Source organism: Bison bison, unplaced genomic scaffold, assembly GCF_000754665.1.
Source record: "Bison bison bison isolate TAMUID 2011002044 unplaced genomic scaffold, Bison_UMD1.0 scf7180017864481, whole genome shotgun sequence".
NCBI classification, from domain to species: Eukaryota; Metazoa; Chordata; class Mammalia; order Artiodactyla; family Bovidae; genus Bison; species Bison bison.
Window position 1 is genome coordinate 8,587,402 of NW_011495041.1, and position 7,662 is coordinate 8,595,063.

Sequence of the window (7,662 nt, forward strand, 5' to 3'; positions counted from 1 at the left end):
CATTTTCTTTTATCTCAGAAAGCTATACCTTCTGTCAGCTGTAACAGCAATCTGAGGTGCCGCAGAAGAAGAAATCCTAAGTGCTTTTCTTACCACTGCAGATGCAAACAAACAGCTGGGTTTTTTTCTTGGATATTTTATAGCTGACCTAATCACACCTTCCTCTATGGGATCCCATCTCTATGGAATCCCATCCCTTTTATGTGACAAAAAGACATTCAACTGTCTCCCTGATCTAATAAAAATGTCAGAATTTCTGCTATCAGAGCATTAAACAGCTTTCTAAATAGCTTTAAAAGATGGAAAATGCTCATAATTTGGAGCATTAAGATGCTGAGAGGAAAATAAAAGGAAAGAGAAAATATGAGAAGGAAGGCTTTAAGTCATATAATGTATTCACAGAGGATAAAACAAAAGAAACTGCTTTTTGTGGACACAGAAGAGCAGGCTAAGAACCCAAGACACAGTTCACTGTAGGTTTTGAGGAACAGCCCTGTTCAGTGGGGAAGATGCAGGGGCTTGGGAAGCCCCACCCAATGTAATCAGTGCCTCCTTCAGAGCCCTATGAGGACACAACCTTTGCAAGTTAAACCTTAGCTTGCTTCTAACTTAGATCCTCATTGCCAGATGTGCAATGTTTTTCTGATTGATCTTCAATTAGGAATGACTCCATGCCTTTTAGCTTTAAGTTTCACTTGTCTTCATTTCCCAAGGCCTTTAAATCAAATGATTGGAAATGATTAAATGTACTGGGAGACTGGGAACCTATTAAGGGTCCCTTTGCAAAGTGGATTTGCTAAAGGCAACAATACATTGATCGAGGTGTACCCATTTCTTAAAGAAAGACCAGCCTTTTCTAAGCCTTCACAAAATGCAATGTAAATGCATTGAGGGAATTACGTATGGACTCTGAATATTCACAGTGAAGGCTTTCTTAAACATAGGTTAACTGCATTGGAGACAGGTGGTTTTGCCAGTCCCCTCTCCTCTTTATTTTCTTTCCTGTAATTCAACTGTTCTTATTTATGCAAAAATAATATTCAAATAATTCTAGGAGGATGCTGGGAATTAGCTAGTATGTAGTCTGTTGAAGTTTCAAGTACAGTTTAATTTGAATGAATATATGGACTCAGCACTAGGCCAGGTATCTTTAAGGTTTCAAAGAAACAATCTCCAACTTTAAGATTTTGACCATCAATTTACTGAAGTAAATAACTGTCAAAAAATAAATGATAAGAACATTCCTAAAAGGAAGAACAGATTAAGAAGAGGTGGTAAGAAAAACCATTTTGGTCTCATCACTCACCTGGAGCAGACATCCTGGAGTGTGAACTAAAGTGGGCCTTAGGAAGAATTACTATGATCAAAGCTGGTCGAGGTGATAGAATTCTAGATGAGCTATTTAAAATCCTAAAATGTGATGCTGTTAAAGTACTTTACTCAATAGGTCAACAGTGGCCACAGATTGGAAAAGGTCTGCTTTCATTCCCATACCAAAGAAGGACAATGTCAAAGAGTATTCAAACTACCATACAATTGTGCTCATTGCACATACTAGTCAGGTTATCATCAAAATCCTGCTGAAGTTAGGTTTCAGCAGTACAGGAATCAAGAACTTACAGATGTACAAGCCGGGTTTTGAAGAGGCAGAGGAACCAGAGATCAAATTGCCAACATTCACTGGATCATGGAGACAGCAAGGGAATTCCAGAAGAACAACTGCTTCTGCTTCAGTAACTATGGTAAAGCTTTGATTATGTGGAATACAACAGACTGTGGAAAATTCTTAGAGATGGGAGTAACAGACCACCTTACCAGTCTCCTAAGAAGCTTGTACGAAGGTCAAGAAGCAATGGTTAGAACCAGACGTGGTACTGCCATGGTACAAAGTTGAGAAAGGAGTAAGACAAAGCTGTATATTTTCACCTGCTTATTTCACTTATATCCAGAATACATCATGCAAAATGCCAGGTGGGTGAATCACAAGCTATAATCAAAAACCTCAGATATGCAGATGATACCACTCTAATCACAGACAATGGAGAGGAACTAAAAGCCTCCTGTTGTGGGTGAAAGAAAAAAGTAAAAAAAAAAAAAAAAAAACAAACCCGGCTTGAAGGCTTGAAACTGAACATTCAAAAAACTAAGGTCGTAGCTTCTTGTCCCATCACTTGATGACAAATAAAAGGAAAAAAAATGGAAGCAGTGACAGACTGTATTTTTGGGGCTCCAAAACTTCTGTGGACAGTGGATGCAGCCATGAAATTAAAAGATACTTGCTCCTTGGAATGAAAGCTATGACAAACCTAGACAGCATATTAAAAAAGCAGAGACATTGCTTTGCCCACAAAGTTCAGTCTAGTCAAAGCTATGGTTTTTCCAGTAGTCACGTATGGACATAAGAGTTGGATCATAAAGAAGGTTGAGCACAAAAAGTTGATGCTTTCAAGTTGTGGTGCTGGAGAAGATTCTTGAGAGTCCGTTGGACAGCAAGGAGATAAAATCAGTCAATGCTAAAGGAAATCAACTCTGAATATTCATTGGAAAGATTGTTGCTGAAGCTGAAGTTTCAATATTTTGGTCACCTGATGTGATGTGCTGACTCATTGGAAAAGACCCTGATGCTGGGAAAGATTGAAGGCCAAATGAGAAGGGATGGCAGAGGATGTGATGGTTAGATAGCATCATCCACTCAATGGACATGAATTTGTGCAAAATCCAGGAGACAGTGGAGAAAAGAGAAGCCTGGAGTGCTGCAATCCATGGGGTCACAAACAGTAGGACCTGACTTAGCAACTGAACAAGAACAACACAAAATAATTAGTGACAGAAGGATTTGAATGAACATGCATTTATAAAAGTTATTTTAACAAGTACACAGTTAGTTAAGTTATAGATACCTATATAAAATCATAGAATCGGGGTTCTGAGTCATCTCACTGTACCAAGAAGTGTTCAGTGATACTGGAAGTATTATGCTAATTTTTAGCCCACCATTATAAGAGCAACAGTGAGAAAATGGATAAGATATGCGTAGAGGAAGGTAAGTGGTATAATAGAAAGTGTGCTTCTCAAGAGGAACCCTGGCAGTAACTTAAGGTACTTGCCTCCAAAAGACAAATAATGACTCCAAAATATGTGAACATTTATTTTTCAAAAGGATTTGTTTGTTCCCTGCTGTTGTACACAGTAAAACCAAAGCAAATGGGAAGAAATTACAAGGAAACCAATTTTACTTCAGTATTTTATTGTCTTCAAAATGAAAAACAAATAATGAAAAACTATATACCATATATTTGTTGTATATTTTATATTATACAAAATCCAGCTATATTTTTATAGTCCATGGTGCACGCTTTATATATATACATGAAAACTTTAAAGCTTAGTGCTTTGTGCTTGTAATAAATGTCAGTGCTAAGAACTGCATCAAGTCTTTTGGTTCTATGTCTCTAACTGAGCTATCACCAGGACCTTAGACTCATGCTGAAGACTGAATTTATTGCCTGTCATTGAAGGGATTCAAGCAAACAGCAACACCGCCTATGGAGGTCTCTAATTAAGTTGCAAATTTTGTTGGAACAAATACTCAACACTCCCGCAGCTCTAAAACTTTTTTTATTAGTTGTAGAATCATTATAAGACAGTTTTGGTTAAACCTGTTCATGGCTAAGAATGACTTAGATGTGTTATTTTCAACAGGACTTTTTCTTGTTTGAAAATCTAAGTTTCCTAGTACTCCTATCTGGTTTAAAAAAAAAAAAGGCCCAGATGGATTTTAGGTTGGAAGACTCTTACTCTCTATTTTAAGCATATAACAGATTTATACTGATATTTCTGCTTCAGTTCTTAGCCAACCTCATTCCTATCTGAGACTGCAGGGAACTGAAGGCTTGATGAATATATTAATCCTTTTGCTTATGTATCCTGATTTTTCTTCTGCAAACTCAGTAATACCTCATTAATACTTTTTATGCTTTAAGAGGCTTAAAGTGTGTACTTTGAGTCAAAATACATCAATACCTACCAATCTCAAAAGAGACTTTGTCTTACTTATTAATTTGTTTAAAATTTAGCTCCTTACCTTACCTGCCTACTGAGAAATCTCTATCCAGGTCAAGAAGTAACATTTAGAACTGGACAGGGAACAGCAGACTGGTTCCAAATTGGGAAAGGAGTACATCAAGGCTGTATATTGCCACCCTGCTTATTTAAGCTATACAAAGAATACATCATGAGAAATTGTGGGCTGGATGAACACAAGATGGAATCAAGATTGCCAGGAGAAATATCAATAACCACAGATATGCAAAGGACACCACCCTTATGGCAGAAAGCAAAGCGGAACTGAAGAGCATTTTGATGAAGCAAAAAAGGAGAGTGAAAAAGCTGGTTAAAGCTTAATATTCATAAAACTAAGATCATGGCATCCAGTCCCATCACTTCATGGCAAATAGATGGGGAAACAGTGACACACTTTACTTTTGGGGGCTCCAAAATCACTGCAAATGGTGACTGCAACCATGAAATTAAAATATGCTTGCTCCTTGGAAGAAAAGTTACGATCAACCTAGACAGCATATTAAAAAGCAGAGACATTACTTTGCCAACAAAGGCCCTTCTAGTCAAGGCTATGGTTTTTCCAGTAGTCATCTATGGATGTGAGAGTTGGACTATAAAGAAAGCTGAGCACTGAAGAATTGATGCTTTTGAACTGCGGTGTTGGAGAAGACTCTTGAGAGGCCCTTGGACTGCAAGGAGATCCAATCAGTCCATCCTAAAGGAAATCAGTCCTGAACATTCATTGGAAGGACTGATGCTGAAGCTGAAAATCCAATACTTTGGCTACCTGATGAGAAGACCTGACTCATTTGAAAAGATCCTGATGCTGGGAAAGATTGAGGGGGTAGATGAAGGGGGTGACAGAGGATGGGATGGTTGAATGGCAACACCGACTCAATGGATATGAGTTGAGTAAACTCCGGGAGTTGGTGATGGACAGGGAGGCCTGGCATGCTGCAGTCCATGGGGTCACAAAGAGTTGGACACGACTGAGCGAATGAACTGAACTGAACTAAAATGGATGAGAATGGGCAAATTTAATTCAGATGACAATTATATCTACTACTGTGGGCAAAAACCTCTTGGAAGAAATCTATGGATGGAGGTTTGTAACACTGTGCAGGAGTCCTCCTAGAAAAAGAAATGCAAAAAGGCGCTCTTTCCCATCTTGCAAGATGGCGGGTGAAAAGGCTGAGAAGCCAGATACTAAGGAGAAAAAACCTGAAGCCAAGAAGGCTGATGCTGGCAAGAAGGCTAAAAAGGTGGAAAAGGTGAAGAAAGTTAAGAAGGGGAAGCCCCACTGCAGCCGAAATCCTGTCCTGGTCAGAGGAATTGGCAGATATTCCCGATCAGCCATGTACTCCAGAAAGGCCTTGTACAAGAGAAAGTATTCAGCAGCTAAATCCAAGGTTGAAAAGAAAAAGAAGGTTCGTGTTCTTGCTACTGTCACAAAACCAGTTGGTGGAGACAAGAATGGTGGTACCCGAGTGGTCAAGCTTCGCAAAATGCCTAGGTATTACCCTACTGAAGATGTGCCTCGAAAACTGTTGAGTCATGGCAAAAAACCCTTCAGTAAGCATGTGAGGAAGCTGCGTGCCAGCATCACTCCTGGGACCATCCTGATCATCCTCACTGGGCACCACAGAGGCAAGAGGGTCGTTTTCCTGAAGCAGCTGGGCAGTGGCTTGCTACTTGTGACTGGGCCTCTATCCCTCAATCGAGTTCCTCTGCGTAGAACACACCAGAAATTTGTCATTGCCACCTCCACCAAAATCGATATCAGTGGTGTGAAAATCCCAGAACATCTCACTGACACTTACTTCAAGAAGAAGAAGCTGCGTAAACCCAGACACCAGGAGGGCGAGATCTTCGACACAGAGAGAGAGAAATACGAGATCACAGAGCAGCGCAAGGTCGATCAGAAAGCTGTGGACTCACAAATTCTGCGAAGAATCAAAGCTGTCCCTCAGCTCCAGGGCTACCTCCGCTCCGTGTTTGCTCTCACAAATGGAATTTATCCTCACAAAGTAGTGTTCTGAACTTCTTGCAAAGAACCTAATTAAATAACTTGTCATTTCAAAAAATAAATAAATAAATAAATAAAAGGCTGTGAAAAGAGACAAAGAAGGTCACTACATAATGATCAAAGGATCAATCCAAGAAGAAGATATAACAATTATAAATATATATGCACCCAACACGGGAGCACCACAGTACGTAAGACAAATGCTAACAAGTATGAAAGGAGAAATTAACAATAACACAATAATAGTGGGAGACTTTAATACCCCACTTACACCTATGGATAGATCAACTAAACAGAAAATTAACAAGGAAACACAAACTTTAAATGATACAATAGACCAGTTAGACCTAATTGATATCTATAGGACATTTCATCCCAAAACAATGAATTTCACCTTTTTCTCAAGCGCACATGGAACCTTCTCCAGGATAGATCACATCCTGGGCCATAAAGCTAGCCTTGGTAAATTCAAAAAAATAGAAATCATTCCAAGCATTTTTTCTGACCAAAATGCAGTAAGATTAGATCTCAATTACAGGAGAAAAACTATTAAAAATTCCAACATATGGAGGCTGAACAACACACTGCTGAATAACCAACAAATCACAGAAGAAATCAAAAAAGAAATAAAAATTTGCATAGAAACGAATGAAAATGAAAACACAACAACCCAAAACCTGTGGGACATGGTAAAAGCAGTCCTAAGGGGAAAGTTCATAGCAATACAGGCACACCTCAAGAAACAAGAAAAAAGTCAAATGAATAACCTAACTCTACACCTAAAGCAACTAGAAAAGGAAGAAATGAAGAACCCCAGGGTTAGTAGAAGGAAAGAAATCTTAAAAATTAGAGCAGAAATAAATGCAAAAGAAACAAAAGAGACCATAGCAAAAATCAACAAAACCAAAAGCTGGTTCTTTGAAAGGATAAATAAAATTGACAAACCATTAGCCAGACTCATCAAGAAACAAAGGGAGAAAAATCAAATCAACAAAATTAGAAATGAAAATGGAGAGATCACAACAGACAACACAGAAATACAAAGGATCATAAGAGACTACTATCAACAATTATATGCCAATAAAATGGACAACGTGGAAGAAATGGACAAATTCTTAGAAAAGTACAACTTTCCAAAACTCGACCAGGAAGAAATAGAAAATCTTAACAGACCCATCACAAGCATGGAAATTGAAACTGTAATCAAAAATCTTCCAGCAAACAAAAGCCCCGGTCCAGACGGCTTCACAGCTGAATTCTACCAAAAATTTAGAGAAGAGCTAACACCTATCCTGCTCAAACTCTTCCAGAAAATTGCAGAGGAAGGTAAACTTCCAAACTCATTCTATGAGGCCACCATCACCCTAATACCAAAACCTGACAAAGATGCCACAAAAAAAGAAAACTACAGGCCAATATCACTGATGAACATAGATGCAAAAATCCTTAACAAAATTCTAGCAATCAGAATCCAACAACACATTAAAAAGATCATACACCATGACCAAGTGGGCTTTATCCCAGGGATGCAAGGATTCTTCAATATCCGCAAATCAATGTAATACACCACATTA

The 7,662-nt window shown here is 38.6% G+C and overlaps 1 pseudogene across 1 annotated transcript; it reads left to right on the forward strand.

The window, feature by feature from the left end:
* Positions 1-5,220: 5,220 nt before the first annotated feature.
* On the forward strand, positions 5,221-6,167 carry LOC105004652 (annotated as a pseudogene). The gene has a single exon (XR_827247.1). The product of XR_827247.1 is annotated as a 60S ribosomal protein L6 pseudogene (transcript).
* Positions 6,168-7,662: the final 1,495 nt, after the last annotated feature.